This window comes from Anabas testudineus, chromosome 6 (genome assembly GCF_900324465.2).
Source record: "Anabas testudineus chromosome 6, fAnaTes1.2, whole genome shotgun sequence".
In the NCBI taxonomy this organism is placed as follows: domain Eukaryota; kingdom Metazoa; phylum Chordata; class Actinopteri; order Anabantiformes; family Anabantidae; genus Anabas; species Anabas testudineus.
The window spans coordinates 25,047,207-25,053,417 of NC_046615.1; positions in this window are offsets into that span (position 1 = coordinate 25,047,207).

The window sequence follows — 6,211 nt, forward strand, 5'->3', positions numbered from 1 at the left end:
CTAGGTAGAGAAGCGCTATATAAGTGCAGACCATTTACCATTACCATTTAGCTTAGATTATGTGAGAATAGCCTACTTGAAATGTGGATTAAGTAAGAACTATCTTTATCCGGGGTTTAGGGTTGGGTTAGGATCAGGGTTAGTATTGAATGTCCATGACTAGGGTCAAGGCATGAAGATCACCTGGTTAGGTTTTAAGGTTTGGGTTAGAATTAGATTAAGGCATTAACATCTTGTGGTTAGGGTTAGTAAAAGGGTTAGAGAAAGTTACAGATGAGGAGTGAGATAGGTTAAGGTCATGTCTAGGTTCAATTCAGTTTCATTTGTATAGCGCCAATTCACAACAGAAGTTATCTCAAGGCACTTTACAGTGTTTAAGTTTTAAGACCTTAAAGAGTAGAGTTATACAAAAAATGATTTAGAAAACTCAACAGTCCCATCTGAGCAAGCTTTAGGCAACAGTGGAGAGCAAAAACTCCCCTTAGAGGAAGAAACCTCTAGCAGAACCAGGGTGGGTGGCCATCTGCCTCGACCGTTTTGGGGTGAGTGGGAAAAAATAAAGAGAAAACAACAGCAGGCAATAAAAACAACAACAAGCAGTAAGAACATTGGGCAGGTCAACTGGATTCTGGAGTCCTAGGTGACTTTAACAAAGGTAATCTCTCCAACGACCTCCCATAATTCAAACTGTTTATTAAGTGCCCGACCAGAGAGGAAAATGTGCTGGACCACTGCTACACCACCATCAGCGGTGCTTATCGTGCTGTCCCTCGTGCTGCACTGTGGCAGTCAGACCACAACATGGTCCACTTGATTCCAGCATACAGGCAGAAATTAAAACTCTACAAACCAGCTGTGAGGACAACAAAGAACTGGACCAGTGATGCTGTGGAGGAACTACGGCAGTGTTTAGACTGTACCAACTGGGGCGTTTTCAGGTCTGCCACTAATAGTCTGGACGAATACACGGATGCTGTGACATCATACGTCAACTTCTGTGAGGACAGCGTCATCCCATCACGCACCAGGGTGACTTGCAACAATGACAAAGCCTCAGACAGCTGAGGTCAAACAAAGAGGCTGCATTCAGGAGTGTGGACAGAGAAAGATTGTAGCTGATCCCTCTCACCCTCGCCATGCACTATTTCAGCCTCTCCCCTCTGGCAAGAGACTCCGGTCCATCAGGACCAGGACCTCACGCCACAAGAACAGTTTCTTCCCTGCTGCTGTCAGCCTGCGGAACAGTTCACCAATTCCCCCCAGATAACTTCTGCACAACCCACCCCTCCCAACTGACTACAAATATGCATATTTATGTTCATATACATATCTACGTTAATATTTATGCTCATACTAATTTTCACAGCCACAACAATATTTTTCTCATATTACAATTCTGACTTCTGATTCTTTTGATTTTTTTTTTTTTTTTTTGTTTTTCTTCTCTTATGTCTGCACCTAGCATCAGGACAAATTCCTAGTGCTGTAAAATGCCCTTTATCGCACCTGGCAATAAAATGTTTCTTATTCTGAGATATTATACAGCTCCAGGCCGAGGATACCTGCAGAAACGTACAGAGAAAGGGAGACAGAGAGGAGGAAACACAACTACAGGAGAGAGAAGACACAAAGTTAATGACATGCAATGGTAGAATTTGAATGGATAGAGGAGAAAGGAGAGAGGAGAGGAGCTCAGTGTATCAGTAGAGTTCCCCCAGCAGACTAACCTATAGCAGCAGAACTAAGAGATGGTTCAGAGTCACCTGATCCATCTCTAGCTATAAGATTTTTAAAAAAGGAAAGTTTGAAGTCTAGTCTTAAATGTAGAGAGGGTGTCTGCCTCCAGAACCTGAAGTGGGAGCTGGATCCACAGGAGAGGAGCTTGACAGCTAAAGGCTCTGCCTCCCATTCTACATCTGGAACCTCTAGGAACCACAAGTAAACCTGCACTCTGATAACAGAGAGTTCTGCTTGGAAAATATGGAACTATGAGGTCTTTAAGATGGAACCTGAAAAATTTTGAATTTAATTCTGGATTTAACAGGGGTAGGGGAAATATGATCTCTCTTGCTAATTCAAGTCAGAACTCTGGCTGCAGCATTTTGGATTAACTGGAGCCTTTTTAAGGAGTTATTGGGACAAACTGTTGGGATTAGGGTTTAGGATCTGGGGTTAGGATTAGGGTGGGGTGGGGGGAAGAATAGGTGGAAAGTAAAGGATCAGACGTAAGGGTAATGAGTGAGGGTCAAGGGTGGGGTGGGGTGAGGTTGGGGGGATGGTGGAAATAGGGAGTCAGAAGTTCAGATTGAAATTAAGATAAAATGTCCATGAATGAAGTATACAGTAAGTATACCTTCATGAATTAAGAGAGTAAATAAATATAATGATTAATAAAATATAAAATATGCAGAAGAGTAGCACACATGACCTAGGGAAAAACACAATCACATCTTTATATCATTACAATTTGTATGTTTATTTCCCTCAGCACGCTCCTCAGAACAATTAGTAATTCATTTATAAATTTAACCCTCGAGGCACCTTGGGGTACCAAACGTGTACATTCTGCTGATTTTGGTTTTTCATTTTTCAATATCTCAGTCAATTCAAAGGCTATCTGTATAAAATTTCCCCAGGATTTTTCTTTTATTCTAAATTTTAAAATTCCAATTCCCCTCTATTACAAGGTGTATAGAATAGGAGATATGCAAAATGCATACACTCTTTACCCTCGGGACCCGTTTTGGTCCCATTGACTTCCATTATAACGACATATTTTTGATATACTGTAATCCTGACCTATTATCACTCTTTTCCCATTAATACCAAATAAATCTAAGCCTCTACCTTCAAAATACAGGGAAAAAAGGTTTTACGGTTCATGACCCCCCCAAAACCACCAGGGTCAGCAGGGTTTTATCACATAAGGTTTCGATCGAGGACTGGTTCTCTTACGTTACCAAAATGCATGGCAATAAGAAATCTGAGCACCACAAAAATGGTCTTGGTGTGTAGGACTGATGTAAAAGAGTAGTGTGAATGTGGGTGAAAATGTATTTTTTATGTGTGTGTGTGAGTGTGTGCGTGTGTGAGAGAGAGTTACTGTGTCCGCATGTGAAATTTCAGTCATCAAAGGCCCAATTGGCTAAGTTTATAAAACAGAGTGAAAGTGATTGAGAATACATTTTGTGTGTGTGTGTGTGTGTGTGTGTGTGTGTGTGTGTGTGTGTGTGTGTGTGTGTCATCAAAGGCCAATTGGGCTTATCAAGAGAGAGCCTCGTCTCTCCTTTTGGATGTGTAGTAAACACAGACATGCACCTGCATAAACATGCAGGGAGAATAGTTTGCAGCCTTGTCTGGCTGGTCATATGTCCTGAAGACAGCCATCAGGGGAAGAATGAAACTAGGCGAGGCCCCTGCTGCAGACTTGCAGTCCTCTGAGGAGAGTGAGGAGCAAGTTACCAGCAGTGAAAAGTCAACCGAGAGTCAGGTGGAACTCCTGCTAGGCAACTAGGGGACCTGCAACTCGGGGGAGGAGGAAGAGAAAGTGGTAATATCTCAATAGAGATCAGAAAATGGGGAAATCCTTTGGTCTGCCACACATAAAGAGCCCCTGACATTCTTTCCCCCTCCCATCTTGACCCCAGGATGGACTTATACTTTGCATTTGTCAGGATCAGCGGCCCTGAGACTGCATTTGAGAGTATGTGCCCTCCAAACCTGGAAATTATGGGTTGAAGAGGTTGTCTGAAGATATTATGGGCTGAAGATGTTGTCTGCCTGCATGCAGACCTCATATGCGTGCAGGTTTCAAGTATATCTAGGAATATGACATGATGGACATGTCATGTTACAATGCCTATGTCCTGCTCACTTCTGTGGACCCATGCTGGAACAGCACGAAGTGCTGCAGCTGGCATCTCTTCTTAGAGTCGGTTGACAGAGCTCTCATTGCCCCAGCCATGGCAAAGAGGAGGCATTTGCACAGAGGACTGTCTGCAGACAGACTGGTCCGACAAGCCCAGGGCCAGGACCATGGTCATGTGGAGAAAGAAGAGGAGGAGGAGAAGCTACAGCCAGGGACCTCAAGAAAGCAGAAGCAGTGGGTGTTGTGCCCACAGTGCAGAAGGGTGTGGAACCAGTGCACCAAACGTGGAGTGCATGCATGCTAAATTCACCTCACAGGGATCTGTGGTTTATGCATCAACATGCATTGCAAACACACAGACACACATGACAAAACAAAACATCTTTTGACAGAAAATAACAAATTGGTAAATATTGCATAGGAGTTTTTCTCTCCTGTGCTTATGACAAAAAGGGGATAAAACACTAAAAAAACATATAAAACTGATAAAAACTTTATATATATGGATAGGTCTGAAGCTGTTGAAGAGATCTAATGTGGTAAAACTGAAAAAAAATATTTCTAAATAACACTTTTATTTCACTTTTATGAGAGTGCCCATTTTGGACCCGGAGATAAAAGGTCTAAATTTTGTACATAAACTCTTATTGCTGCAAAAATAATAATGCATCAAAATCAAAGTTGTTATCAAATATTGACATAGTCAAGGCTCTAGTACCCTCATCCTGAATATTTCACTTTGCATCTTATTTTTGGTAAATACTGCATGTTTTGTGTTTTTGCCTGTTGAAAAATCGGGGGTTCTCATGACAAAAAGGGCATAAAAACCTAAAAAACATATAAAAATAATAATAAACTTTATATATATGGATAGGTCTGAAGCTGTTGAAGAGATCTGATGTGGTGAAAGTGAAAAAAAATATTGATATATCACATTTTTATTTCACTTTTATGAGAGGGCCCGTTTGGGGTCCCGAAGTTAAAAGGTGTAAGTTTTTTGAATAAACTCATATTGCTCTAAAAATAATAATGCATCAAAATCAAAGTTGTTATCAAATATTCACTTAGTCAAGGCTCTAATACCCTCATTTGGAATATTTCACTTTGCATCTTATTTTTAGTAAATACTGCATGTTTTGTGTTTTTGCCTGTTGAAAAATCGGGGGTTCTCATGACAAAAAGGGCATAAAAACCTAAAAAACCTATAAAAATAATAAAAAACCTTATATATATGGATAGGTCTGAAGCTGTTGAAGAGATCTGATGTGGTGAAAGTGAAAAAAAATATTGATATATCACATTTTTATTTCACTTTTATGAGAGGGCCCGTTTGGGGTCCCGAAGTTAAAAGGTGTAAGTTTTTTGAATAAACTCATATTGCTCCAAAAATAATAATGCATCAAAATCAAAGTTGTTATCAAATATTCACTTAGTCAAGGCTCTAATACCCTCATTTGGAATATTTCACTTTGCATCTTATTTTTAGTAAATACTGCATGTTTTGTGTTTTTGCCTGTTGAAAAATTGGGGGTTCTCATGATAAAAAGGGCATAAAAACCTAAAAAACATACAAAAATAATAAAAACCTTTATATAGTTGGATAGGTCTGAAGCTGTTGAAGAGATCTGATGTGGTGAAAGTGAAAAAAAATATTGATATATCACATTTTTATTTCACTTTTATGAGAGGGCCCGTTTGGGGTCCCGAAGTTAAAAGGTGTAAGTTTTTTGAATAAACTCATATTGTTCCAAAAATAATAATGCATCAAAATCAAAGTTGTTATCAAATATTCACTTAGTCAAGGCTCTAATACCCTCATTTGGAATATTTCACTTTGTATCTTATTTTTGGTAAATACTGCATGTTTTGCGTTTTTGCCTGTTGAAAAATCGGGGGTTCTCATGACAAAAAGGGCATAAAAACCTAAAAAACATACAAAAATAATAAAAACCTTTATATAGTTGGATAGGTCTGAAGCTGTTGAAGAGATCTGATGTGGTGAAAATGAAAAAAAATATTGATATATCGCATTTTTATTTCACTTTTATGAGAGGGCCCGTTTGGGGTCCCGAAGGTAAAAAGTGTATGGTAATTTTAAAGGTGCCTCGAGGGTTAATCAGGTAATACTTCTTATTATTAAACATTCAAAACCAAAGGAGTTTTTGTTTAGAGAAAAGGTTTGGAGTATGTTGTCACCAATTCAATTCAATTCAATTTTATGGGTTAGGGGGTTAGGGTTAGGTAAAGTATATTTAAGTTTAAAATGAACCATTTTTGTGGTTCAAGTGCACTGGCATACAGGGGTCTGCGCTAGGTCGTCACCCCCCATCACTCTTCTCAACC